We start from the raw sequence: 27,646 nt of genomic DNA on the forward strand, positions 1-27,646 counted from the left end.
GATGCATTTCATTTGCTGTTATCAGGGCCCGATTCCAAGTCTCCTCTATAATCAGAGGAGTCATCAAAGAAAATAAGCTCACATGCTTATGCGCTCACTTCTCTCATGTCTTTTGGTTCATGACAACTCACTAGCTAATACTTTAAATGAGTTAAAAAGAAAACACTTTTTGAAATTACGCGGATGTTTGTCACCACGGCTTGCTAATAATTTGACGAAGGCTGGGTCAGATACAGCCCACATTCAGCTTCTAGGTACATCTTCAGGATAAATTCAATAGCGATGTAACCAGCAAGACAACTTGCATTTCAGGCAAGAAAACAGAAGCGAGTGGTTAAATGTTATCACCATCATGTTAGCTGACAGGTGCGGGATACAGGGGAAGGTTTATATTAAATCACTGCAGTTTTATGGACAAAGGTAGATGACTGTAAGAAATGCCTAAACTAGAGGACAAGTTATAAGAGGGGATTCAGCACCAGCCTGTGATGCTGCACTGAGATGAAGGTGTATGCACCTGCTTGGGACTTCCCTTAGTATAAAACTGGTTCAGTTGCAAACCAGTGGCCTAGAAGTAACACCAACTTCAGATCCCAAGACATCGCATCTACCCCCTGTGCCTATTCAAGCAACCTGAAACACAGTTGAATACTAAAAAATACTAAAAAAACAGTTGAATACTAAAATTTCCACTTAAATATTTTTCACCAGAAACTGTTTCACACAATCCCAGTAACTTCAGCTGCTCCTCATAAGATTTGTTGTACAGACCTTTCACCAGCTTCGTAGAATCAAACTCATTTCCCTACCAATAATTTCTACAATGTTTGGGCTCCTTACTGTTTACCTTAAACCCAAGCCATTTCTGCTAATCCAGCGAAGGCGTGGAAGACTCCTACAACTATCATGGTGATCAGCACAAATTCGGCAACAGCTTCTCTGCAACTCCCTGCCTGGCACAAGCTCCCTCTTATCTGCGGGCCCTTGCCAACGGGGCGCTGCTGGCTCTCTCAGGGTAGCCTTTGCCTCCACCACCTACCTCTCTGTTTATGTTACTTTCCCAACACACTTGCAAATATGATAAAGGTTAATCTGGTACAAAAGGTAAATAGGGTTACACAAAGCTGGATTTAGCAATTTAGTTTTATTGGCCACTAAGGAAGGCAATTCTTCGATGCAGGTAATGAGGAGATAGCCAAGCCAGATAAAGGATCTGTGCAATATAAACATCCTCCCAAAAGCCTGCTCCCCACTTGCATAAGCGCTGTAATCATGAAAGCAATTCTTAATGGAGCCACTTGGCAGAGGCCCTGGTACAGCAAGCTGCGAGCCTCTCCCTAGCTGATGGACCAGCTCCAAGGGCACATTACTACAGTGCTGCAGTGGAGGAGGAGGGGCAGGAGAGGAGAAGGGATGGAAAGCTGGATTGAGTTTGCAAGCAGTGGCACTGAAGCAGGACTAGGTCTCCTCTAACATGTCAGCTGTGTGGTTTGGAGCAGACCAGTTATCCCTCTGGGCTCAACGCTGCATCTGTAAATTGAAATTGATGATTTTCCCTTCATGCCCCATCTTTTGCAGGTAAATTCATACAATGACAGCCATTTCTTACATATAGGTAAGTGCTTCTGGCTGAAAGTGTTACTGTCACTCAAAAACTAGGCAGTAATAGTCCCACTAATAAACAACTTCTCATTTTTCCTGACCTTCCAACATTTGTCCTCTGCCTTAAAGCAGGAAAAATAAACCAAATCAAGATGATACTCTCCTGTGTCAGCATCCTGCCCTCTTTGACTCCTCTGTACCAAACCCGAGACAATCCACAAAGCTGAACAGGAAACCTTTTGGACGTTGTGCTTTGTGCTGGTTTGTCTGATTTTCTCCCTTGCCATCAAATGTAGGATGTCCCCAAAGGAGCACATAAGTGCTAGATCTGCCTTGTCTCTCAGCAGAGAGATCAGCAGCATTTCACACTTTCCCACTGCACAGCTTCCCATCGAGGCGTTGGCTCGGGCACCACAGAGTGGGACACAGTCCTCAGCACATCCAGACTGTTGCACAGCTCTGGTTTCCTGGAAGGGCTAAACTCCAGGCAGGGGGAAGTCACAGGAGAGTCTGTCCTATGTTTTTCACGAAAGGTAGAAGACGAAAACAAAGTTCACTTAATCCCAGAAGCCACTAACTGCAAGACAGGTCTAGCAGTTACTTGCTCCTCTCGACATGGTTTTCTTACCAGCGCAAAAGGGGCCTCATTCCCATCGCAAACAGCACTCATTTATCACCTGTAGGAGTGAATCACAGCATAGGCATTCACTCAAAAATCCATTATGCTGATTTCCAATGCCATACATTGAAAATTCCCCCTCACCTGCACTCCTTTAGCTTTCAGCAGGGATCTTCATCAGATTGACCGAGGAATTTTCCCTATCCTACGCACTCTAAATAAACTGTTGATAGATTACCATATTGAGAGTAACAGGGTCATCTGTTAAGAAGTACTGGACTAGAACTAGCAAGTACCATTTTCTAGCCCACAGCTTGCCACTAGCCAACTTCCGATGAGTAACTGCTCTTTGTATGCCTTTTCTGCTCACTGTAAAACACTATGAAATGCACTTTGGCAAAGTGCTTGTAGATCTATGAATAGAATGTGCTACATGACAGTTTGGGGTAATTAAGCAGAGCAGGACCCACACTGCTCTACATAACTGGCCATTCACCAGCTGTATCGGAAAAGGCAGTAGTGTTACATTGGCCAACAAGGAGTTATCACCAGCTGGCAGGCAGAACACATTCAGAATGACCATGCTCCTGGCCTTTGAGATTTCTTTCAATAGGCAAGTCAGACCTGACCTACTGCAGAAGTATGAATCTTATCTGTAAGGATTATGGGTCCTCTCTTTCAATCTTGAGCTTGATCTTGAACCTTCTGAAGCCAACACAACTGTTAGCACGCCAAGCTGGATGGGGTCTTGAGCAGCCTGGTGCAGTGGGAGATGTCCCTGTCCATGGCAGGGGGTTGGAACTAGATGGGCTTTAAGGTCCCTTCCAACCCAAATCATTCCATGATTCTATGAGCCTGCCTTATTAAACTCCAAATCTTACCACCTGCCACCTTCGACTACAGAAAAAGGAACGCTGACTGAAGTTACAGCCAGTTTCCAGCTTCAGGCTCAGAGCTGCCTTAGACTGACTGACCTCCACTGGAATTCAGGAAGCTGTCTTGATTTGGTTTTTTAACCGAAAGATCTGTTCCCCTAGGTGGTATAAAATAATACCTGACACAAGAAAAACCTTATCGCAAGTGTTACTTAACTGAGTGAGCAAGGGAGCAGCCCAGGAATTCTTCTGAGAGATCAAGTAACAAGTGTTCTTCTGCTGATAATAGAGGCTAACTTAAGCCACCACAACTAACTCACAGTGCAGGCTTGACACTTGTTTATCTGGCCAAACAATTATGAAATGTTCTTTTGTCCCTGTGAGTGCTGCGTAGGCGAGAGTCATGACTTTCTGGGTTACTTTAAAGGGCCACTGTTTAGGTGGCACCTATTGCTCAGGAAACGAGAGATGCCTGACCAAACTCAAGGACCCCAGTTTCCTTCTGGCTCACTTCACAGGGCCAACTCCAACCTGCCACAACTGGAGATCTGGGGCAAGATTTCCCAGAACCTGGCAAGGTGAAGCAAGAAAATTAAGTTTTCCTGAATCATTTAGTTCCCTAATGGCAAACTGTAATAGGGCACACAGCAGCCCTAAGCAGTTTCTGAAAGCAGAACTTGGGAGTTTAAACAATTTTAATGCTTCTGTAATTTTTATGCATATTTCTATACTGGGGATATAAAACAATCTGCTATTTTTCTCATTTAGAAATTATTAATAGCCAATCATGTTCCGTTCTAGATCAGCACGCATGAGCTACAATGCTCACCTCTCAGCACCTTGCCTGGTAAGATGATTGCATCTCCTTTTCTTGAAAGGGGAAACAACCTGCTTGCAGACCCCCACCCCAGGCATCAAGCTGAACTGCGTAACCTCAGTCATGGAGCTGACAGCAAAGGCTCCCGGGCAGCTAAACATCAACACGTTTTCCTGCCATTTCAGGTTGAAGGTACCCTATTTTCTGACTGCACAGACCAGGGTGTCTCAATTCTGGTCACAGCCTCTGCCGAGCTTCTGAGAAGGAGCAAGTTCCCAGGTTAATGCCTTAACATGGTTAAGGAAAGAAAAGAAAGCCAGCACAAAATGGCATCTTAACATGTTTTGGAGGAAGCCAGGGCAGAGCAGGGACAGCCACACTGCTACATCCTTCGCTATGTACTCATGGGGATGCCATTACTTACACCACACGCCTATCTCAGTGCACAAGCTCTCCGATAGAGACCTCTCTCTTTCAGTCACTGATGAGATAAGGCAGCCTTTCAAATTTACAGTGCATATGAGAAATCGTGTGTTTAAATAAACAGAGCTGGCCAAAACCAGCAGTGACCTATAAAACTCCTGCAATATACTTGCACATGGAAAAACCTTATCAGAATGTTCCCGTGCTGCTAACTCATATCCCAGCTTTCAAACACAATTCTCTGAGCTGACACTGTGGACTTCACCTTTTCCTAACACAAAAGGAGAAGGAAAGGGAGTTACTTATGAGGAGATTCAGGAGTACAGGCTTTCCAGAAAACAAGGCTGATTAAAACTTTCAGAATAGGACCCAGCGTCAGGACAAGAAAATAACACAGATTGCTTCAGCCACAACCTATAAAACCGCTAATTGTCAGCCGATGCCAAGGATATCAAGAGCTTATCAAAGATTCAGAAAACTGTTTGACACATTCACAGAAAAGCCCATTGGAAGCTAATAAGGATAGGACATCTCCACTGGAGAGCAGGAGAGCATAACCCAGAAGGAAGTATCACCACATGCTTGGTTTATATACTGTTACACTGTCAAGAGCCAATACAGGACTAGATAGGTCTCTTGTCTGGCTCGGTATAGCCACACCACCTTTCTAGGAAAGGAACTAGCGACAACGAGACCCAGGGTACAGTTTGCAAGAGTACGGCGCATTGCTCACACCGTCCAGCAATGGGTGTAGAGCTCCTTCAGAAGCCTCACATGTGGATGAAGGGGTAAGGAGAAGCTCCACAATGTGCCATCATTGATAAAGTCAGCCTGTCGGCATTCCCACATACAAAACCAGCTGATGGTACTTCCCAAACAGACATGTCACTGTTTGTCCTTCCCTGGCTTGCTCAGGTGAGACTGATGCTTAAAGCAAGAGCACAGGAATGGCTCTCAGACTGTGTCCCATCCCCTTCCTTGCCCCAGGCTACATCAATTACAGCTGCACCTTTCCAGACAGAGGTCTATCTAATCTGGTCTTTGAGAACCTCCAGGGATACCAGCACTACCCCTTGCCAGGTCAAAACCCCCAAATCCACAGCAGCGTACAGCAGCTGACAAACGTATCTGTGTGAGGTTAATACGCCCCTATATAAATTACTTGCTAGTCTGAACCAGGCAGACATTAAATGTGTTGTCATGTTAAGGTTTATGCCAGTTCACACAACTGAGAAATTAACTTTACACTTTTTTTCCCTCCCCTTTTTATTTGTTTCAACCCTATCCAAGACATTTCATGGGTGGCAAAAATTAACAACACAAGGTCAAGCCAAGCCAGGTTTAAGGGCATCCACCATATCAAGCCAAAAATCTATGGAGATAGACCATTTCTCCCAAGGCAGGCAATTTACCATAGCCGTGCTTTTCATCAGTAAAGTGGAAGATGATAAAGAAATGCCCTTCACTTTAGATACACATCTCACCATAAACAGACTGCCTAATTAAACCACTTGTTTTTAAAGGTGAACTAGAGAGATTTGGCTTGTTCATAAAAATAAGCCAGCTACAATTGCAGTTCTATGACTTGCTATTGTCAGGACAACCTGCCAGCTCTTCCCACCAAGCTCAGTCCCTTAGGTAGCAGATAGCAACAGCAGAGCTGCTTGAGTACCTCGGTTTCAACCACCACCGAGACTTCACCCAGGGCCAACGGACTTATCCAGGCAACATCCCTCTCTGTATTGCTGAACAGTGCGGCTGCATAAACACGGAGATTCATTAAAACAATAAACTCCACATAATAAAAGTGTTAAGCACTCAGTATACACTGGTAGAAGCACAATAGCTTCTTTCCCTGTTAAATGACATCCTAATTAAAGATTTATGTCACGTACACCATTTACAGGAGTGCAACACTATCCAAGGTGACTGTCCTGGAGGGTTTTGATCACCGTAATCTTATTTTTGAGCAAGAAGTGCTGGTGCAGATTGAGAAATGAGCAATAAGACCTTATCACATAAATTAGCTCCCTTCAAGGCAGTGCTAGTGTTGATAAGATGTCTAGTGATAGCACGTCACGCAGAGGGACGAGAAAAGCAAGTGACTACGTGGAACCCTGTGTGTAAAAGGGAGCAGGGCCCAGCTCCAAGACCTTCCCTGGACCTGTGAACTGCTGGAAAAGGCTTTACACCTGAGGAAACCAGCTCACATGAGCCACATGAAGATGGAAGGCACTGCCCAGGCTCACCATTTCATCTTTTCAGCTGAGGACACCTTCCAGCAGGGAGATGAAACAGGGGCCATTAAGAAGAATAGAGGACAAGAACAACCCAACTGAAGATGGAGCCTCTGACCACAACATGAACATCCACCCAACATCCTAAATCCAGGCAGCAGTACTACTTTACCAAGCTTGTTTTGTTGCTCCTTCACAACTAGAGCTCAGTTCTATCCTGCTGAACCCACAAAGTCTAAGTTCAGTTTCACACCCGCTTTCACTGGCTGCTCTCTGAAAGCTTAAACCCATTAGGAAAATGAGCAGGTGATGGCTGCACTGCTGCTGCACAGCTCTCTTGGCCCCAGAACTGCAAGGTAGAGGCACTGAGAAACTGGCAGGCACCTCACAGGCTACAGACTAAAATATTGTGTACTTGAGCACAGACTGAAGGCTTCTCCTCTCCTAAAGGAGGGCTAAGGATGCACAAACATACACTGAAGATGCACAGAAACAGCCCTGTCATCACACCCAGCCTCAGTGCTGCTGCTGCCCTTTCTTATCAGGGAGGCAGATACCAGGCTATAGGTGTGTTTGGTAGCCCAGGTCACTGATGAAAACCCAAGAGCTCAGGATAAAGCCATGGCTGCAACGGGCACACATGCTCAGAACCTCTGCCACATGTGCCAGGTTGGGTTTGGGACATCTCCAACCTCCTGCTTCCAGAGCTGCCTGTGTCAGGCAGCCTGTGATGGACCGGCAGGGAGTGGTGTGCATGCTTGCCTGAATCAGGACCTATGATCACTCATTCTTTTATCTTCCTATTACACTTTCTCCCATCTCTCTTCTGCCATGAGTTCCTGGCAGTGTGATGCTATGTAACAGGATGAGCCATCTTCTTTTGCAATAGGATCAGCTCACCCTGCTCTCAGCAGAGGGTCATTGCTCCCTCCCCTTACTGTATGTATCAACATGACACATCTTTTTTTTGTCCTGCTGTTTGTTGCTGGAAATGGGTTTGATCAGAACCAGTGAATCATGAAGCCAGTAATTTTTAAAAGTCAAGAGGCCGAGAGGCTTAAATCTCACAGGAATTGTAGCTTTCCTGCGTGTGTGGACATGTGGGTCTCTCCCTCCCCTTGGAATGAAATTCCTTCCAACTGCCCATGCGGGAGGGGAGTGGGATCTGCATATTCAAGTTAAGAAGTAAAATACACCTGGAAGGCCAAAATACGAGCCAAGAGTCCTACAGCACTGCAATTTTCTAGCTATGTTGTAAAGCAAGCTTTTAGAGACAGAAAAAGAAGGAATGGCCATTTTTTGCCTACATTTTGAAACCGAAGCAGTAGCTGATCCTTCACCTTTATTTGCCACCTCGACAGGCTTGAGAGGTGGGCCTCTGCGACCTCATGAAGTTCAACAAGGCCAAGTGGAAGGTCCCGCACCTGGGTCAGGAAAAAAGAAGAAAAAAGAAAGAGGAGAGACTGAGACGAGATCTTGGGAAGAAATGTTTTGCTGTGAGGGTGGGGAGGCCCTGGCCCAGGTTGTCCAGAGCAGTGGGGGCTGCCCCATCCCTGGAGGTGTTCAAGGCCAGGTTGGATGGGGCTTGGAGCCCCTGATCCAGTGGGAGGTGTCCCTGCCCTTGGCAGGAGGGTTGGAACAGGATGATCTTTAAGATTCCTTCTGAACCAAACCATTCCATATTTCCACAATTCAAAAATACGAGCACAACATTCTGAGACCACACATACTACGCAACACATTTGGAAGGGAGAATAAAAAGAACACTACAACCAAAACCAAGAGCACCAAGCAAACCAGCAGGAAATCTGGTGACATCTCCCTCCTGCATCCCAGTCCAATAATAAATTTTGGTGCTACTTGTTCCCATCAAATTCATCTTAATTTCCGAGTGTTTCTACAGTTCCTAATGTCCGCCTGGATCAGAGAAGGCTACCCTAACCACACCAAAAGTCATTCTTGCAACACATCTGAAAAGCTTTGCCTTTGGCACATTACAGCATCAGATTTACTGCAGCTGCAACAGCACTGCGAATAAATCTGCTGTTTGGTGGCTGTAGATTTTGCCCAGACCCCCTCAGACGACAGGAAGTCTTGCACCAGCCTGACAGTTCATTTCAGCAGTCATTTCTCCAGGGCATGGTATTAATAGATCTTCATTGTTCATCAAATACCACACCAGCCGGAGCACTCTGGCAGGAAAAACCCTCTCCCATAAAACTGTGAGCCCAAGTCAAAGATCGAAAAGGCTTTTGTGCCCATAGAAATTGCACTTTTGGGATGTCTAAACCATCTCAAGAGACTTTTAAAACACTGAAGGACTAAGAGTTGAAAGCTCAGAAGAATAGATTGCATTCTACAACCTGCTGCTCTTGGCCACCTCCAAGACACAATGCTTTTGAGAAAGCAAAAATGAAACAGCCGAGCAATGGATTTCATTACTGTTATTAATGCTGAATGGAACTTTCTTTCCCCTATATTCTGACAGGCGAATCAATGTCGAAGCCTGGCCACCAGCCATCGCCAGTGGCAAGCACTGGGGAGCATGCTTTCCCAACCCCTGTAGATATCATCTTACAACCTGAGGCATGCGATTTGATTGCCCTTATCTGAACTTACATGTTATTTGTATCAATGAAGTTGCCTGGATGCAGAAATCACCTCAATGACTTCCTGTAACGCTGGATTCTTCTAAGGCTGAGACTCTGAAGAGGCATTTCAGACACTAGCTCCAAGCTCATTAGCAACATAAAGAAACATTTACCAGCTTAAATCCTAACATTCAGTCCTACTAGGATGTAACACTATCACTTTTCCATGCAAGCCTTTCTGAATGAGACATCATGACTCCTCTGGGCAACCTGGACCAGCGTCTCACCACCTTCATCATGAAGAATTTCTTCCTAACACCTAATCTAAGTCTTCCCCCTTCCAATTTAACGCCATCGCACGGTATAGAAGAAAAAAAAAAAACCAAAAAACCTGAAGAACAGCAAATGGAGGTTAGCAAGAGCAGCAGCAGACTACTCAAGTACTGCTTTTACGAGACAGACACTGCACAAAACAGAGGTTATAAATCCATTGGTTGTCTATACGCTTTGTTTTAGACAACTAGCAGAACAGTACGGCTGTGGATTAAAACAAAACCAAAGCCCTCAAGTCCCTGTCCATATCACCTCACACATTTCTCCAATTCCAGATGGCCTCTCCTAGGCCAGAAAGCTGAGATCTCTTGCTAGACCCACAGCTTTTAGCACAGTGTTTTTGTAACTCTCTTCTTGAAAAGTTGATTATATATTGCTGTCATAAATTCAGTCTAGTAACAGCTGGGACAGATTTACAGGGGATGTGTGGTTTTTTTTTTTTTTTTATGACTATCTATTATTCATGGTGTGTTAGCCCTTACAATGTGTTTAGCCAAGGAAAAAAAAAGATAAGATATCCTCTGGTTGATTATTGACAGATACTTGGCAGCTTGTGTCTCTGGGACTGCCTGGTCACAAATAAAATGAATCCAGCCTCTAAAAGCACTGATTTGATAACTTGACCATGTCAGACTGGGAAATGATATGGACTGAAGAGGACAGGGGCAATCATTTGTAATAAACACTGTATTTTTGTCTCTTAGATCTCAGGCCAAAGTTTGTCAGAGAAGCCAAGCTGTCAGCCCAGGAAGCATGCAGTAAATACTCCCCCAGAAACAGCTGTGGTGAGATCTACTGACCCAGAAGCTTCCTTCCTTGGGAAAGCAGCGCCTGCTCTCGCGTTATCACAGCCATGTGAAGAGGGTTTCAGGTGAGGTGTGGATGTCCCAGGAGACCACGTCCGGATCAATCACAAATGTCCTTCTAGGACATGGAGAGGGAACTAATCTCACCTCAGCCCAAAGAACACCTTTGCTAACACACGCTGCTCTAGCTGCCTAGAGAGCTACACGGGCACATTTAGCTAGGCTGTAGCCAATACACAACAGTGCCTGGCTGTTATGATTTAGACCATTCCAAACTTCAGGAGACATGGATATCAACCACAAAGCCACTAGGAAAAGCAACAGTCAAAAATCAACCCCAGGGATATGTTGTTGTCCCAAGAAACATAACTTTTCTATCTAAGCAAACCAGAAGACCCCAGGACGTTACACTGCTGCTCCTCTTGAGCTTCCCTAGACCTGAGCAGGAAGCAGCTTCCAGGAGGCAGAGGATATTGTCAGCAGCATCCCCGACACCACCTTATCTTGCCAGTATCATCCCTTAAAAAAAGGAGTAACAGGGATGCGTTAGATCCCCCACTTCACTCACGCACACATACACAGTTGTCATTAAAGCACTAATCCTACATTAGTGCTTTAATCTAATCAACATCATCTCTGTTGCTCTTTAAGCATCTATAAACTTTAATCCTTAAACCTTGGCGACCAGGGATCACACCTTTCATGGGCTGGGCTTCCCAAAAGAGGAATGTTAGGGGATAAACCAGCAGAAATGTGGTGTGTTGAGGTACCAACAAGCACAGAAGAATATCTTCAACCCTTTTGAACATACTGCAATAACAGAAGTTGAATCCTCTCCAAGGACAGGTTCACTCCTTACAAGAAACAAAACTAGGCACCATCCCAGCAGCTCAACGCAATCCGCTCTTTGACTGTCCAGACTCTTCCTATGCACTGCTTGTATCTCTCCCCTCAGTCTGGATTGCTTCATTCTCCCTCCAAGCCACTGTGCTCATGTGCAAGCACCAAGACAAACCTCACAGAAGTAATTTCTTTGTATCATGCTCTGAGCCAAAGATCTCTGCCAGCAACATAAGCAAGAGACTTTCTTTGGTCAGCTGGGCAGGCTCCTTCTGCTGGGAATTACAACGGCTGATTTCAAGCCTGGGTTTATTTTAATCTTGGTCACACCACTTCATCCCTCCAGAGATTTTCTTTCCAGATTTGCTTGTCTGCTCTTGACTATTAGATAAAAATGAACCTAGGCCTATTAAATAACAGTTCCTTAATTAGCTTTTCCTTCTCAGCAGTGATGTAAAATACAGTTTGCTTGCACAGCAGAAATAGCAAGATCTGAGGTGAATGTTTTATTATTTATCTTGCACAGTTCATTGTGCTTACAATTCCCTCACACAGAAATAACAAGACAATCAGAGGTTGAAGATAGCTTCTCAGAAGAGTTTCCCTTCCAGTCATATCCTGAAGTGTTGTTTTAACTCATTCATCATTTGTTTGCTTTGCCTGTTGGCAAGGTACCTCACCCCACCCCTTCATATGACTTGTTCCTTTGGTTAACTCCATGCATGACTTGACTTTCCAACTGCAAGAGCTCACCTGACACACAGCACTGTCAAACATTAACTCCACAAGCACCCCGGTTTCACCAGGACACGACTGCTCACACATCCTGACTCAGGAATCACCAAGCTAGGTCATCCCACCTAGGACATGCATGTACCACACTGCTAATTGCTCCGACTACTCCATTAGCAGGAACCCTGTGCCTGCAGAGAAAAGATAAACTATAAGCTACCTGCTCATCACTTCTGTGCACAAATTGGCCTCCTGTCGCTGGTAGAGAAACCATGAACCCCCTCCTCAAACATTTAAGGAGGCCCCTGAAAGCTCGTTTCTGTTTGTAGAGCTTTACTAGGCATTAGTGACAAAAGCCTGAACTTAAACAACAAATACCTTACTACAGTCAGCACTATTGTCATGGTGGCAGGCTGTGCAGCCTCCAGAAATACCCACAGGCAGCGTGCCCTGACCTCGAGGGGCCCTTGAGCTCAGAGGACAGAGCTTGTTTACTCACCCAAGCCTGCTGAGGAAGAGCCCCCAACCACAGGCAAGAAACTGGGGCCAAAGCTGGGGCCACAGCAGCCCCAGAAAGCACAGCCCAGCAGCCAGATCATAGCGGATCAGTTTGTGCATGAGAGGGAAAGACTCATCTTCACTCCTGCTAAGACCTTCTCAAGGTGTTAATTACTCTCTCTAGGAAACCACATTCCCCAAACTACAGTTATTTCAAGACATGTGGTTCAGCTCCATTCATCTCTGGTTGTGATACCAGGTGGGGGAAATTGCAGTAGGGAAAGGGGAAAAAAAAAACAGAGAAGGTCTTGTGTTGTGTGAAGGGAGGCAGTGACGCATATCAAACAGGAGACTTCAAAAGCTCTTATCCAGTGCAGGGCTGGGTGATGATGTGTCTCCTCAGAGAAAGCTGATAGCCTTGAGATACAAAGGGTCCCCAAGAGCAAGGAACGCACTGCGCCTCTCCGCCTGCCTTCATTAAAGGTTTGGGCCTCTTCCCAAGAGCTGTGTCTCAGCACCGAGGCTGCTGCCAGGGTGGTAGATAAAAGCACAGAAGAGCGAGCTGCACAGGCAAACCCTTTCCATTCACTCCCCCCTCCCTGTGCCTGCCCTATCGCACCAGCACTGTAACCCTTCCTGCTTCCCATCCTTTGTTTTCACTCCTCATGCGTGCCTTCCATCATCACCATAGCCTCAAAGCACAGCAGCTTCCAAGCCTTGGAAACCATTCAGAAAGCATCATTGTGCCAGTCTTAGCCTTGGTTTCACCCAAGACATGCAATCCCAATGACCACAGCTGGCAGGGGAGGCACAAGTGAGCCAAGGGCATTGGCCTGTGAAGTAACACATAGGAGTCATAGAATAGTTTGGGTTGGAAGGGACCTTAAAGGTCATCTAGTTCCAATACCCCTGCCATGGGCAGGGACACCTCCCACTGGATCAGGCTGCCCTGCAAATGAGGACAGGAAGGAAGGAGAGGTACCAGACCCCACCGAAGCTCTGGGGAGGAATTCAGCAGGTAGGCTGCTCTCACTCATAGTATACTTCATCTAGGAGAGAACTTCCTTCGCACAATTATCATGGCCATCCCTTCAAGCACGTTAATCCACGCCTTTTAAAACCATCAGGATTCAAAAATACTTTATCAATTTCTATTTGTCAATACCGTGACCAAAGAGTTCTTAAAGGTGTGATTTGGCTTGAAATGAGGAGAGAATAGCAAAGAGGCAAGACAGCAATAGATGACAAAGTAAGCAGCATCTTTATCTTGTATAGTTTTTCCTTAGGAAACCCACCACACTTTCTATTGCAGCCGAGGTTAGAAAGGACACGCACAAGCAAAATCCTAGGTGACAGGTTTTGAACTTAAGCTTGCATCAGCACAGGGCAGACGACAACGGAGGCACGCTATGGTGTCTGTGCCAGGTCACCCCTTCCTAATCACCTCTCACCAGGGTGCACTTTCCTCTCAGGCACACACGGAGGTGTCACAGAAGACTCCAGCACTGCCGGCAGACAACACGCAGGCACCACTTTTGGGCTCTGGCAAAGCCACACACAGATATGATGCAGTCCCACCTCGGGCCCAGCTTTGACACTCAGCTGACACTTCTCATCTGTGGCTGGTGACTTCCTTTCCTTGCAGGCAGCAGCTTTGTGAAAAAAATCTGAGTTACTGAAATAAACCCTGTGGTAGCGACTGCAGATGTTCTGATGCCTCATGAGGCTGTGTTGCTGGTGACCTCTGCTTTCTCCCCAAGGCGGAGCTGCCAACATTGGGGCACATCCGCATTCAGAGGCACGGACAGGAGCAGGTTAACAGGCTCAGCTGCCCAGAATCGGGGACGCTGCTTTACCCTACGTGCTACTTTTCAACTCCCCATCTGAAGCACTGAGGCTTAGATGTCGAGGAGCACACCTCCCGCAGATCTGCCTGCCACGCAGCATTGAGACTCTGGACAGACTGAAACATCAGTCTTCCTTAACCAACAAAGCCAGAGACAGCTTTAAGCAGCCAGAATGCAATATGCATTCGATAGTTGTGAAGAACAAGAAGCCTTTTGGACTCTCCGGTATTTATTCATAAGCTACCTTCACTGCTCAGGCAGCAACACCATAGCTCACCATGCCTTGAAACAGTCAGAGAAACAAACTGTGGTGCCACTGTTTCACACAAACATGTGTGAGTACCCAAAATCAACACCCAAACACAGAAAGGACTTACTAAATTCCATTGTCCTGGATGGTTTTTATTTCTCATTACTTGCCAGAGTGAATCTCTCTCAAAGGCTCCTGAAAGCCCACATGCTTCAACGCAAGCCGGTCAGGAGGCTCTCCAAGCACATCTACATGAGGCAGCATTCTCCTCTTCCTGAAGTTTGGAGACTGTAGTTCAATGAAAGTTGCTAAAAGCATCCAAACCAGCAAGCTCCCCTCATTAAAAGGAAACTGCTGCTCTATCAGAGACTGCTGCCCTAGTCCAGGCAAGCACCCTTTACAGCATTGCCAGTACTAAGCTAGCGGTAATTAGTAACATTATTAGACAGGTCACACTTTTGATGCATTTCACACCACCAGGCAGAGAAGGAAAACTGCCCAAAGCCCACGTAATTTGGGAGTTATAAGGAGCCACCTTAGAGAGCAGCTGCATAAGGTAACTGGCTGCAGAGTTTTACATGAAAAGGGGAACAACTATTCTCTGTGGGGATACCTACAAGCCCCTTCCATTAATTGCTTTGTTAGTGTCTTGCAGGGAGAGTTCTGGGCACTGGAGCCATAAAACCTAAGAAATGCACCCTGCTGGCAGGTGAAATCGCTGGCCAGAATCTGCTCGCTTTGCATTTGCTTCCAAACTTGAAGCTGTGCCCTCAAGAAACCACAAAGCAATCATTCTTCAAAGTGAACCTCGACAGGGGGACGGGATTGGTTTGGCTTTGCTTGTTGCTTTCCAAAGCCCCAGAAAAGAGAGGATATTATTTGTCTATGAGAATCTCATATGCAGAGTTACATCTGCGGAAAATAAAAAAGAGAGCATTGATGATTGAAAAGCCAAGATAGACCTCCAAGAGTTGTGTGCTCATGAAAAAAACTACTATTTTTCTGGAGTGTAAACATATTTAGGGAACAAGAAAATTCAAAGAATCAGGTTACATTACAGATCTGTGACTGCTCAGCTTATTTTTACACACACGCCACCCAGCCTTTCAAGTTACAGCTCAAATTCTGCAATAGGCTCAAAAAAAAACTGTGAAACTTCCAAGCCTGAAAAACTCCTGGCTTTCACTCTTGTACCCAAGCAAAAGCCTTGACAAGGTTGTCTGACCAGCTGGCACAGTAGCTCAGCACTAACATGGATGCGCCTGAGTGAGCAGTTTTGATGGAACTTGACGAGCTGATACAAGAATAGATTGGTGAGTGGGTTTTTAATCTTTAAATCTGAGGGTTTCTTTGAAACCAAAAACAAAAGCAAAAATGTTACGGTTGTAAAATCCCATAAGAAGTTTTGAAGTGATTTGAAGGGCCCCTCATAAACCAGAGCCTTTGAGTTGCTCAGAAGCCAAGCTGCTATCCCTTTCCAATGGTAACAGTCAGGTCCTGGGCACAAGTGAAAAGTGGATTCCACATCTTCAAACCAGTGTCCAGAGCAGAAAAACATGCTGCAAACTGATGGACATGCTGAAGCATGGGAGAAACCAAGAGAAGAACAATTCAGAGCCCCACTATCACCTCCTGCCACCCTAAGCATCCCCCACCACTGCCCACCTTTTAGAAGCATCGCATGGCACACCACAGGCTGCCCACCCACAGCCACCGTGGGTCTTCTTTTCAGGAATTAAAGCAAATGTCAACTATTAGGTAAAACCAACAGTGAGGGGAAAGGGTAACGAGTTCTTGGCACAAGCCCTACATCCTATTTAAAGGAACACAGGCTGCTCCCAAAAAGAGACATTTTCACCCTCTCAGCTCAAGGTGATTTGGAAGCATGCAAAAATGCGCTTGTGGATTGTAGCATCGCCTATATTCTGCTTCAAGGAGCAAAGATTCAGCAAGAGGAACAACCAAATGAAGCGAACAGCTGTCAAGGCACAAGTTGTGTGGGTACCTAGAGTAAGAATACCTGCAAGAGGCCTTTTGGAAAGCAGACCTGATACTAAGAAACACACTAAGATGCAAGAAATATCTCAACAATAGCAGTTTACCAGAGTGATCTGTTAGAGGTATTAGGTGAATTAAAAGAGAGTAGCTTCACAATTAATCATCGGTATTATTAAATTGAGTAGAGTAATATATACAGTACAGAGAATTTAGTTCTGTATCTCTCCTAGAAATTACGTATTTTTATTTTTCTATCTCAGATTTTCTTTATTTGTATCCATTCACCCTCCCAGCATAATTGCACCCATCAGCGAGCAAAATATCTTTAAAAATCCTTCAGATTTGCCTGTGGAGTTTTTTGTTATTGTTTGCTATTGTTTTCTTTTTAAATATCCTGCTTAAAATTGTTTGCTTACATTGCAGCCTTTTCACAGTTGTCATTTCTGCCAACACCAAAAGGGAAATGAAGAAAGGATTTTGCTATGGGAGACCAAGGAAAGAATGAAGGTCCAGTTACCAGTACCCTCATGATATGAAGATAGTTGAAGTGCAAACTCCTGTTCCTACTGAGAAGGCTCCAAAAGGTGAAATAAAACCATCCCACATTACCTCAAAAGGAGAAACAAAATACCCCAACCAAGGAGCCACTATGGTAACAACACATGGAAGCCGAAAATCACCACACACCTCTGGTGATGATGTGACTCATTACCTGATAGACAAGGCAAAGACAGCAAAGCTAAAAGAGGAGCAATCTTGTGGCAGAGAGGTTTGGCTGCACTCTATGATCTCAGAGGTCTTTTCCAACCTGATGATTCTATGAATGCTCTTCACATCAGTCAGAAACACGGCAACAGACTTGGGATGCTGGGGGAAGCAGTACAACCTGTTTCCCATCACACTCTGCACGACAGAACTTATATCAATCCTCTCCACGTAAGAAAGGAGATGGAAAGGTGCATTTTTACTCCAACACAGAGTTGAGAAGGATGAAGATTGCAGCACCAGGCCCTCCTGCTCTCTCCACTCCAGCCCCTTAACCTGCAAGATGCCCAGTAAGCACAAATTTCACTTTAGAAAGATGACATTCCTCGTCTGTCGCTCTGGACCAGTGAGCAGCATTTGCCTGGTGAGGTTTTTAAGACATGCCCTGCTGCACAGTCCTGTTTACCTTATATTCCTTATGTTTAGGCATGAGTCCTGGCTCCCAACTTGTACACACAACTGGCTCCTTTTAGATGTGGTGCATTTAAAGCGATCATTTCATGCTTTCCCAGTGTATTAGTTTAACACACACGGTGTGTTTGTCACTTCACCACAGCACAAGTCACAGAACACTACTCACAGTCTTTCCTTTCAGATGGGCAGATCCAAGACTCACCAGGAACCCAACAGAGAGTTGGGCAGAGAAGAGCTGCGGGGAGAGGCTGCACCCCTGTCCCTCTGCAGAGCTGGAGGCTTTCCCCTCGGGATGCCTGAAAAACGCTTGTAGCTCCATCACAAAATAAAATAAACATCTCTTTAATACCAGCAGCTGCATGGAAGAAGGTGGATAGCGAGCTGGATGGGATGCCCTCCCACCACAATTTGTGAGGTTTTAAATATCCCAGTTCAGAGAAATGCAAAACTCAAAAAATCTCACAATTTCCCCAGAAATAAGAACACCGGGGGAGGAAAAAAAGGAAGAGAACATTTTGTTTCTATTCATTTTCAGGAATTTCATTTCAGTTCCAACATTTTTTTTAACCTTCAATTAATGCTAGCTATCAAAATGAAGCAGCATTTGGACCTAAAAACACTGAAACTTTGCCATTTAGAAAAGGTCAGTTTTCAAAACGTTTTCGTCCAATATTTTCCAGCAACTGAAATTCATCAAAACCAACATTTTCCCACAAAATTGTTCTGTCTCAGACAACTGGCATTTTCTGAGGCACGATGCTTCTCTGGGGAATCTTGTTGCCAGCCCGGGAGATGGTCTATCCCTTCTGCAGGCAGTCCATGCTGTACTTTCAGACTGTGGTAAGTCATGGGGGCTCCAGTTCAGAAGACCAAGTCAAAGTTGGACATCAGGCCAAGGCATGTACTTCAACCAGGTTCATTACGTACCTACCCATCTCAATGTCGTAGTCGTGCATTTTATATCTCCGTTTCCTCACCCAAAAAAACCAGTTACTAGGCAGAGGATTAAGGTAAGGTCTCTCCTTAGCTTTGAGATACTTTTACTAGAGTATGAAGTTTGGGGCCTACAGGAAAGCTGGGGAGGGGCTCTTGATCAGGGAGCGCAGCGATAGGACAAGGGAGAACAGTTTTAAGGGGAAAGAGGGGAGATTTAGACTAGATCTAAGGAAGAAATGTTTTCCTGTGAGGGTGGTGAGGCACTGGCACATGTTGCCAAGTGGTGGCTGCCCCATCCCTGGAGGTGTTCAAGGCCAGGTTGGATGGGGCTTTTGGAGCAACCGGATCTGGTGGGAGGTGTCCCTGCCCATGGCATGGAATGGAACTGGATGATCTTTAAGGACTCTTCCAACCTAGGGCATTCTAGGATTTTATAAAAGTTGGTTTCCTTTAGCTAAGGTCTAAATCCATACCCACTTTGCTGAAGCCGACACACGTGCCAATAGCTCCTGTGTAGAATTACCTGTCTGGAACAGCCATCCTGACCTAAAACTACAGCTGTCTTTTCTGCCTTCTTTGAAAGATCTTAAATGCAAAGGCTGTCTTCTGCTACCTACGAAACCTTAGCACATTTGAGAGACTTTACTTTCACTGTGGAGTAAGAATATGCTCCAAGAGAGTGGGCTCATTTTCACTGAGCCTTGACAGCTACCCTGAGGAGCAGAGTTCACATGGCACCTGCTCCTACTGCCCATGAGCAAACCTGGAAGTCTCAAACACCTGTGTACTCTTCAATGGGATTTAATGACCAATCACAGCACGCACGGAAGCCGCACAGCAAGGACTTCCCAGCGGGTAGGCATGATGCGCAACAGGGATACAGCCATCTTCTCAGCTACAGAAGGAACTTCTACAGGTTGTGAGCAGAGCTGTATAGAGCCTGGCATGCAGTTGCTTGTGCTCTGACTCCGTGCTAAGAGGTGTCTGGCTCACATTCAACTTCATCCTCGCACAGGCAGACAAGCTCAGGTTTGTCTACACTCATCTGTGTAGACATGAGTAACATGCTGGGGCCAAAGTCACAATCTAGTCTGTAAACAGTCTCCAGCAGAGCAAACCACATCAATTATAGGAGAACAGACTGAACCCTTCACCAGGAACTTACAGGGGGCTGAGTCAACAGGAATGCAGACGTACACCTGTGCTGCCAGTGTTGGCTGGTGAAGGAAGCAGGAATATCACCTAACAACTGCCACAGACTTCCCCAAAATTACACAGGGTTGTTGAAAACAAAACACAAAAATCCCATATTCCCTTCTCTAGATCCACTGTCTCCCCAAACCTCATTTTGAAACATAACAATACTGAAGGGGCACTTTGTATTTCAACAGTATTTAAACAAGCCGCCTCCTTGCCCCCCTTTCTCGAGATGAGAGTTTGTGAATTCAGCTCTCTACACCCATCACTCTGTAATACAAACTTCTTCTAAAAACACTCTTACAAACATGGCCCCAAGGAGCGAGCAGGACTGAGAACTTGCAGGGTCATCACCTACTGACTGACACCCAGACCCACAGCACTGTCCCCAGTTAAAGAAGAACTGTGTAATCCTTGTTGTCCAGCTCTGGAGCCTTCTTGCCAGACGTCCACAAAAGAGCTGGTTGTCAAAGGCTTTAGAACCATGCCAGTCACCATTGCCTGTAGATGGGAAAAGCGTTGTGCAAGGAAGGTTTTCATCAAGGACCTGTTTCCAGTAAATGAAGCCCTAACACAGAATGCCAGAGGGATTTCTCTCACAAACAAAATGCTGCTGGACTCCTCATAGCACTGCATCCAGCGAGCTGAAAGGGGCTGTGGCACAGTGCCCTCCCTTATAAGCTACCACGGTGGCCTCAGCTCCGAGTGAGAGGCAATCAAGCGTATGTGTTTTTCTTTCAACCTGGAAAGAAGATGAAAGTCAGCATGGCAGGAACCCATCATGATGGGAGCCAGGGCAGCAGATAGGAGCTGGAGGAACTGGACAACACTAAGGTCACCTCTGTTTCCTTCAACAAACACCCAACCAAGGCCCCTCAAGCACCTCAAAAACCAGGTGCAGAACTGACTGTGCCAATTATACCATCACTGCTCCATGTTTCAGCTGGATGGTTCATGGTACTGAGCAAATAACCACTGCATCTGGCAGGGCATGGGTGGTTTATGCTGCTGTGGGAAAATCACAGTTCTTCTATAACTTGAAAAACTCATCCTAGAGCTTTTTCAAGCTTCCAAGTCCTCCTTCAAAACAGACTCATTTCTCAAAGCTGGGTCCAAACAGTGCAAGGGCCCAAAAGGGACACTGATGCATAGTCCTACTTTAGGGACAGTGGTTTTTCCGCTTGCACACTCAGTGTAGGAATAATACAATTCTCTTCTTCCTGCCTGAGCCCTGAAGAAGCTCTCCAGAAGTCAAGGGGGAAAAAAGTCAAAGCCTTCCTGTTACAGATAAAAAGCAGAAACAATAAACAAACTTAGAGTTTTTAATTGAAGTGAGGGCATCTCAAGCACTTTTCAACTAAGAAACATGTGGTAAACATTTATCTACAGCCTTAGCTTCCATTTCTCAGATGTTTCTAACAGTCTAATTTTTTGAGCAGCACAGAACAATGCCTCAAATCTAAACTGAAGGTTGGATTTAGGGGAAAAAATTAAGTTATTTCAGCATGAAGGATGGCTGGAGTATTGTTTCCAAAACCTGTGTTTCTACCACAGACAACCAGCAGCAGCTGACCCCAATGTACACCTCATCTGTGACGTGCTGGTGGTGTTCTACCACTCCTGAGCCTTTAACAGCCACCTGCAAGAGGGGCACAAGAGTGTTGCCCAGTCTCAAATCTTCCTCACATACTTACTTCCACAAGATCTATGGAGCACAGGTATGAGCAGGAGCTGGTTACTTCACACTGCTCCTCTTCTATGACCATTCTAGCTGTTCTGGATGTTTCTCCTTCAGCAAAGATAACAGCAACGCATTTCCTGAGTTGAGCAAGTCCATGAGGAGGCAGAACTGAGTGCGGGCCCGCAGCACGGGGATGCTGGCAGCACAGTGGGAAGAACTGGGCCAGACTGACATTGCTTGTCTTTGGCCAAGCTTATTTGCCTTGGTTTGCTCACAAACCACAGGTGGAGAGGATAGGCAGCAAGAGAACAGGGGAAAGAATTAATTTGGAAGAGCTCCTGGATCCTGCATCTGCATCTTATGCTTGACAGGACGGAGCTGGTTGGAGAGAATAACTGTGTTTATTCAGCATGTTTACACAGAGACGCTCTCTTTCTGGGAAACATTCAATATGTGATGCCACCCAAAAGTACCTGGCACCCCGAGACCTGCTAGGATGGGCTGATGCTCAGCTGCTCCTAGGCCAGATGGACACCAGTGTTTGTATAGGTGGTACTGGTCAATTGCCTGACACACAGTGACTGCAGAGAGAGAGGATTGATTTCTCTTCAGCTTTATTCCCTTTGAGTGCTGCTGTGCCATGTTTCCCTCCCCCCTATTCATGTAAGGAAGGTAAAAAGCAACTATTTGAGTGCAAGAAAAGACCCAAGTCCATGGCAAAATGAATTCTTATGAATTATACAAAAGAATTACCCAGTCTGCCCCTCTCTCCCTGGCCAAACTTGCCTTCCTGGAAGGAATTTTGGGTAAGTTATTGGGTTGGTTGTTTTTTGCAAATTAACGCCTGAAGCCCTCTGCAATAAAAGGGAGATTTTCAGTTCCTAGATGCAAAACATCATGTAACCGCTTTGCTTTGACCCTCATACACACAAAGGGCACCAAAATACTGCACAATCAATATCCAAACATTTTTGTAAAAACAAGAGAGTTCCAAAAAGGGCAGGGATTTTGTGAGACTGACAGCATTTTCCTCAAGCTTGCCTTCCTCCTGGGGCCCCTATCAAGTGTCATTCCTTGCAAACATCAAGTTACGCCAGTGTAAACTGTTTGCTGAGGAGACAAGAGTCCCCATTCAAGGAGGGCATTACTGCTGGGAAGCTGAAAAGAAGTGATAGCTGCTAAAGTCTCACTTCTCTTCCAATATTCATTCCAGGCACACGAATCTAGCTCTGCTGCACTAAAAAGACACCCAGCAAGGAGAAAGAAGTGGGCAAAGTGAAGGGCAAAGTCAGCTTTGAGTGGAGGACAACTGGAAGCCAATCGGATAAACATCAAGAGCAGATCCATCACCTTAGACGTTCCATTCTTATACATTGCTTAACGAAGCACAACTGGCCTTGGAAACCAGGAAGCAGTGAAAGGATGAAGGCAGTGGCACAGGACCAGCTGTGTCTGAAGATCACTTGAGCAATCTACTCAAAAGCAGCATCTTCTGGTTCAAGGTGTCTATGTCTCAAGTAGTACACCGACCTTGTGCACTTGGTTGCACCAGCTGCTGTGGTACTGAACTACACTGGTGGTCTCTGTGCCTTGGATCCCAGACCCACATGGCTCTCCTCCTTTGCCATGTTCATCTCAAAGCCTATGTCAAACGCGTCACACCCACAGTAAGATTCATCCACTGCATCAAGGCCCCCAAAAACGCCAAGCCTGCACACTCGCCAGAAGTTCATTTAAAAAAAAAAAACAACAAAATCTTTACACATATTTTACAGGGTACCAAAGAGAAAGCTCCTTCCCACATGATAGCAGGAGATTTTTCCAATATCCGAACTGTTCCCAGGAAGTTCTAAAGCCAAATACAGACCTCCTGGAAGAAAACCTACAGCTCAAAATCAGTATGTGCAGAGCAGCCCTCGCACAAGTACTCATTACTGAGCCCTGCAGGCAGCCAACAGCCCTGCCAGGCAGGGAGCAGGAACCTTGAGGACCAAAAGGCTTGCCCAGCTCTGCTCCTTGCAAGCAGAGCAACTTTGACAAGTCTTTGGCCTCTTTCTTCATCAGTTTAAAGCTGTTCTGGACTCAACTGAATCAAATTGGGGAGATGGAATTGCCACATCTGGACTCGGAGACAGCCAAGCCAGAAGTCAAAGGCTCCATGGCTGAGTTTTATTAGAGCACTAAAAGGTACAAACAGGACAAGATAACTCTAAACAGAGAAAAGGCAGGCATGTGACGTGAGACAAATTAAATCAAAAGCTCAAAAGTAAATCTCTTCCCCACTGTCTAATCCTTCCCAGGATGAATGCTGCTCTCCAGTTTATTCCACTGACTTTTGGGGAGCTCCTGAGCTATACAAATCTTGTAGCCTTTTTTAGGAAAGGCTTTTCACATGTCCCCTCTGCAACCTGGTGGCCATAGCCAAGAGGCTCTTCAGTGTTCAGAAGGCTGCAGGTACCTGTTTTGGCTCCTACACTCCTGCGTGGTGCCCCACACTCTCAGGCAGCCCAGCACCCACCAATATTTCTGGGAGAACAGCAGTCTACAGCTTAGGACAGTCAGGAGCAGACAAACCAGTGTGCTGTCATCCCAGACCTACTGCCTACACCAGTAGCGGAGCATTTTATTCCAAGCTAGCAACAACAGAAGGCAGGGCTGCGCAGCAGGTCTGGACATCGGTGCACCAGCACACCTCATACCTTCCCTTCTGCTTTACCACTGCTGCCCTGGGCAATCTCTGCACTGTGTTTGTGTCACCTCTCCCTAAGCAGGAACCCCTCATGCATCAGAGGGGAGCTTGTTCACGCTCTGGAGAACTTGGAAGACAAAAGAGATTTAGGACGAGACAGGGCTCTTCCCCACGTTCAGAGCTGCGAGCCACAGCTGGGCTCCAGGATTGCAGCAGCAAGGCCAATTTGACCCATTGTCCAACCCAGCCACGCTACTTGAGGAAGCTCCCAACTTAGTCAGCAAGTGAATCCAGGGTATAGCCTGGCAGGAATTTCCCGAGGAGGTTTCTCACAGCGCTGATTCACTGAATTCTAATCCAGCTATGGGAACAGACCAGTTTCAGCAATCAACCACTTTAACATTTCAGGAGAGGGAGGCATTTTGGAATGGGATAGAAACATTCTTGGTTTAGAAAGTTCGGGTACCTTCTGCGCCTTTTCTGCTGGTGCCACCAGGTTTGGGGGTTTTGTCTATTACCAGGAAACGTAAAACCACAGAAAAACTCACTCCACTTTGGGAAGAAAACACTGAAAAACAAATCTTGATGGAAATCTTACAGCATGAGAAAACTTCCTCTTCCCTTCACATCCATCGCTCTGATCTAAAAATGAAAATGAGATTGCATGAACATCTGCAATTCCCAGAGTGACTCTTTCCAGCAAAACCAGAAGTTTCAGAAGCACCTGCAGTCACGTGCTGAGACATGAAATGACTGAGGAGAGGAGGAAAAGTATCAAAGTAGGGAAATAAGGCTTTGAATTTTCCAAGCAGTTGCTAACGTTGTTCAAGTCTATCCTGGCTGTTCCCAGACCAAGCGGTTACAGTTTGGGCTGAAGCTGAGACGTTGGGGCAAAGTCTCCTCAGAGATTTGATCTCTCTGAGCAATTTGCTGGTGGCACGTGTTAGAATAAGGGAACAGCCTCAGGGCTGCTCTAACTTAGTGCGGTTGCTGTGGTCTTGACTGAAGGATTAGGACAACACAAAGCTGAGCTTCAACCCAACAACGTTCAAGGAGAAGCAATTCCAGTCTGTGTCATCAGGAGGAGGAACAATGGTGCAACAGCCTCTCCCTGCACTTCTTTCCGCAGGGCAGATAAAGCTGGCTTTCAAAATTCCCACAGGAGGTTTAATGGCCTTGTCACACTGGAGAGTCTGGCTTTTGTGGCTGCAATTTCCAAACAGGTTCAGCCTTCACGAGCAGCAGTTGACTTCCGAAGGAGTTCAGTGCACTGACTAGCAGGAAATAAGAACAAGGAGCCAAAGGGGCAGCTGTAAGAAGAGAAGGGGATTGGAAAGGAAAGAGACACCACTGAAGTAGCTAAACTTTAAGTTATGATGAGGGCAAAATTCTGAAATGGAGCATGAAGAAACACAAAAATCAATATAGATGGAACAAAGGATGCTTCTGCAGTCAAGATCTAGAGTAGAGTCCTGTTTCTCTGCCACAGATACCCTCTATGCTCTGGGCAAGCTATTATTATTGCTTTTGCCTCTGCCTCTTCCACAAATAATCCAGTTATGCTACTGTATTGCCAGGCTGAGACTGCTCGATCCCCACCGCAGTGCAAACCAGAGAGGCTGTGGCACTGCAAGGGAGCAGGTACCCAGACACTCAACACATCCTGGCTGCACCCCAGTTAGTGTCACCCTGCAGAAACCATTTGGCTGTGATTTCTAGACCCAATGCACATTTTTCCCAGGTTAGGAAAGTATGGATAGCCTCAATGAATGGTAACTTCACACCAGGATGTTGTAAAGATACAGGAAATTAAACATGTCAACAGAAGGTACAGCTGGAACATGATACTTCAGTCGGATGGTTATCTAGAGCTACTTCCACTGACTAGGACCTTCCAAGGACATTGGGCCCTTCCTGGCCCACAGCTGCCATAAACAGAGGCTCCGTCACCCCTGTTCGAATGGGCGGGTGCCTGCCCATGAGAGACAATTCTTTCTACTACTGTGAATAAATTGAGCTCCCAAGGAAGCATAAGAAAAACAGCTGGGTTACTTTTCCAGCCCTTTCTCAGAGCTGCTGATGGAAGTATTTCAATTTATACCAGCTAAGGAATTGCCCCCGATTTTTTATGTTAGACTCAAGGGAAAGAAGTACTCGAGATCTGTTTTTAAGACGAAAACAGACATTCAAATTTTTTTTCTCAAACCAATGCAGGTGGCTGAGTTCTGCCAATCCCCTAGAACAAAAGCTTTGCTTACTTCTAGCAGATTCCCCCCTGTTTTATGGGAATAAAGGTTAGCAAGCTATAGAATAGTCCCCAGGTGGTGAGGGTCGAGGGAAGGTATTTCTCAGCAGGGACACACACAAAAAAAAAAGCAATGAAAAAACCTTGAATTTCTATTTGTTTTCTTGTCTTAAACAGGTTAGTTCTGCATGAAATCAGTAAGTGAAAAAAAAAAACTATGTCCACCATCCCACAAATTGCAATAAGCTGATTAAGTCATAATATTTGTAATTCAACAATGTATGCAAAGGCAGATGTTAATGAATTTTACACAAGGAAGCAAAGAGCATTACTTGTCAGATAGCCTCAAAAAGTCATTAAATGGTCCTTTAAGAGACATGGTTCAAGCACAGAGTACTAAAATGACAACAAAACCTATTAAGGATCCTGTTTAATTAAGGGGACACTTGCTGGCACATCTGACACTCATATAAAGGTGTTTGTGCTAAGACAAATGAAGTCTTTCTTTTGCAGTACAGCCAAGGATACCGTAGTCAAATCTATTCTTAAACCACGAAGATAACTGTGACTAAGCAGCCAAATACCACGCTCTGGAAAATCTACACAAGCACTAAGGGAATTGTGCATCTTTTCTGTAAAGGCTTAAATGAGATTTGCATGTGCTCCCGCGACAGCTGACTGACACAGTTTGACTCCCAGTCACGCCAGAGAGATCTGCTGCATCGCAGAGGAGGATGGAAACAGCTCGCGCTGAGCTGCTCAAATCTAGAAGGAGCTTGAAAAACACCAGCAAACCCCTGGAGAGGTAAGGTTGGCAAAGGAGCATGGTCCTTCCACCACACAGAAGGATGAGGAGCAAGGAGATATTGTGCCTCCCTAGGGCACATTATAGCCCTGCTCTGCATCCCTGATTTCTCACCTGCTTTGGTTGCATGAACTCCAGTGCACTGGAACCTTACGCAATACATGAGCTTTATCGTTTTAAGAGCAAAGGACGTGTTAAGGGTGGCCTGTAGATGTATCTATCATGCAGTGATGCCTGTGAGGAACAAGCTGACTAGCAGTATGGTACAGCCATCACTCGCTCCCTCAGCCACGATAGGGACAGAACTCTAAATATGTTCCAGTCAAACCACCCACGTTCTCCACATGCTCTGCAAAAAAAACAAAATACCATTTTACATTCTTCACCAGAAACATTTCCCTTCCTGTCCTGCCCTTCTCCTGCTGCTTCTTTTCATTATTAATCCA

General features: G+C 45.7%; 1 long non-coding RNA gene across 21 annotated transcripts in view; it reads right to left on the bottom strand.

Annotated features, from left to right (window-relative positions):
• Positions 1-27,646, bottom strand: part of LOC128853251 (uncharacterized) — a 262,276-nt gene that overhangs the window by 198,591 nt on the left and 36,039 nt on the right. The window contains exon 3 of one of the 21 annotated variants that reach the window (XR_008451649.1): positions 7,914-7,997. The exons of the other annotated variants lie outside the window; for them this stretch is intronic. This is a non-coding gene — a long non-coding RNA (uncharacterized LOC128853251). The remainder of the gene's footprint in view (positions 1-7,913; positions 7,998-27,646) is intronic. 21 annotated transcript variants of the gene reach the window in all.

The sequence above is a fragment of the Cuculus canorus genome, chromosome 11 (genome assembly GCF_017976375.1).
Source record: "Cuculus canorus isolate bCucCan1 chromosome 11, bCucCan1.pri, whole genome shotgun sequence".
NCBI lineage: Eukaryota > Metazoa > Chordata > Aves > Cuculiformes > Cuculidae > Cuculus > Cuculus canorus.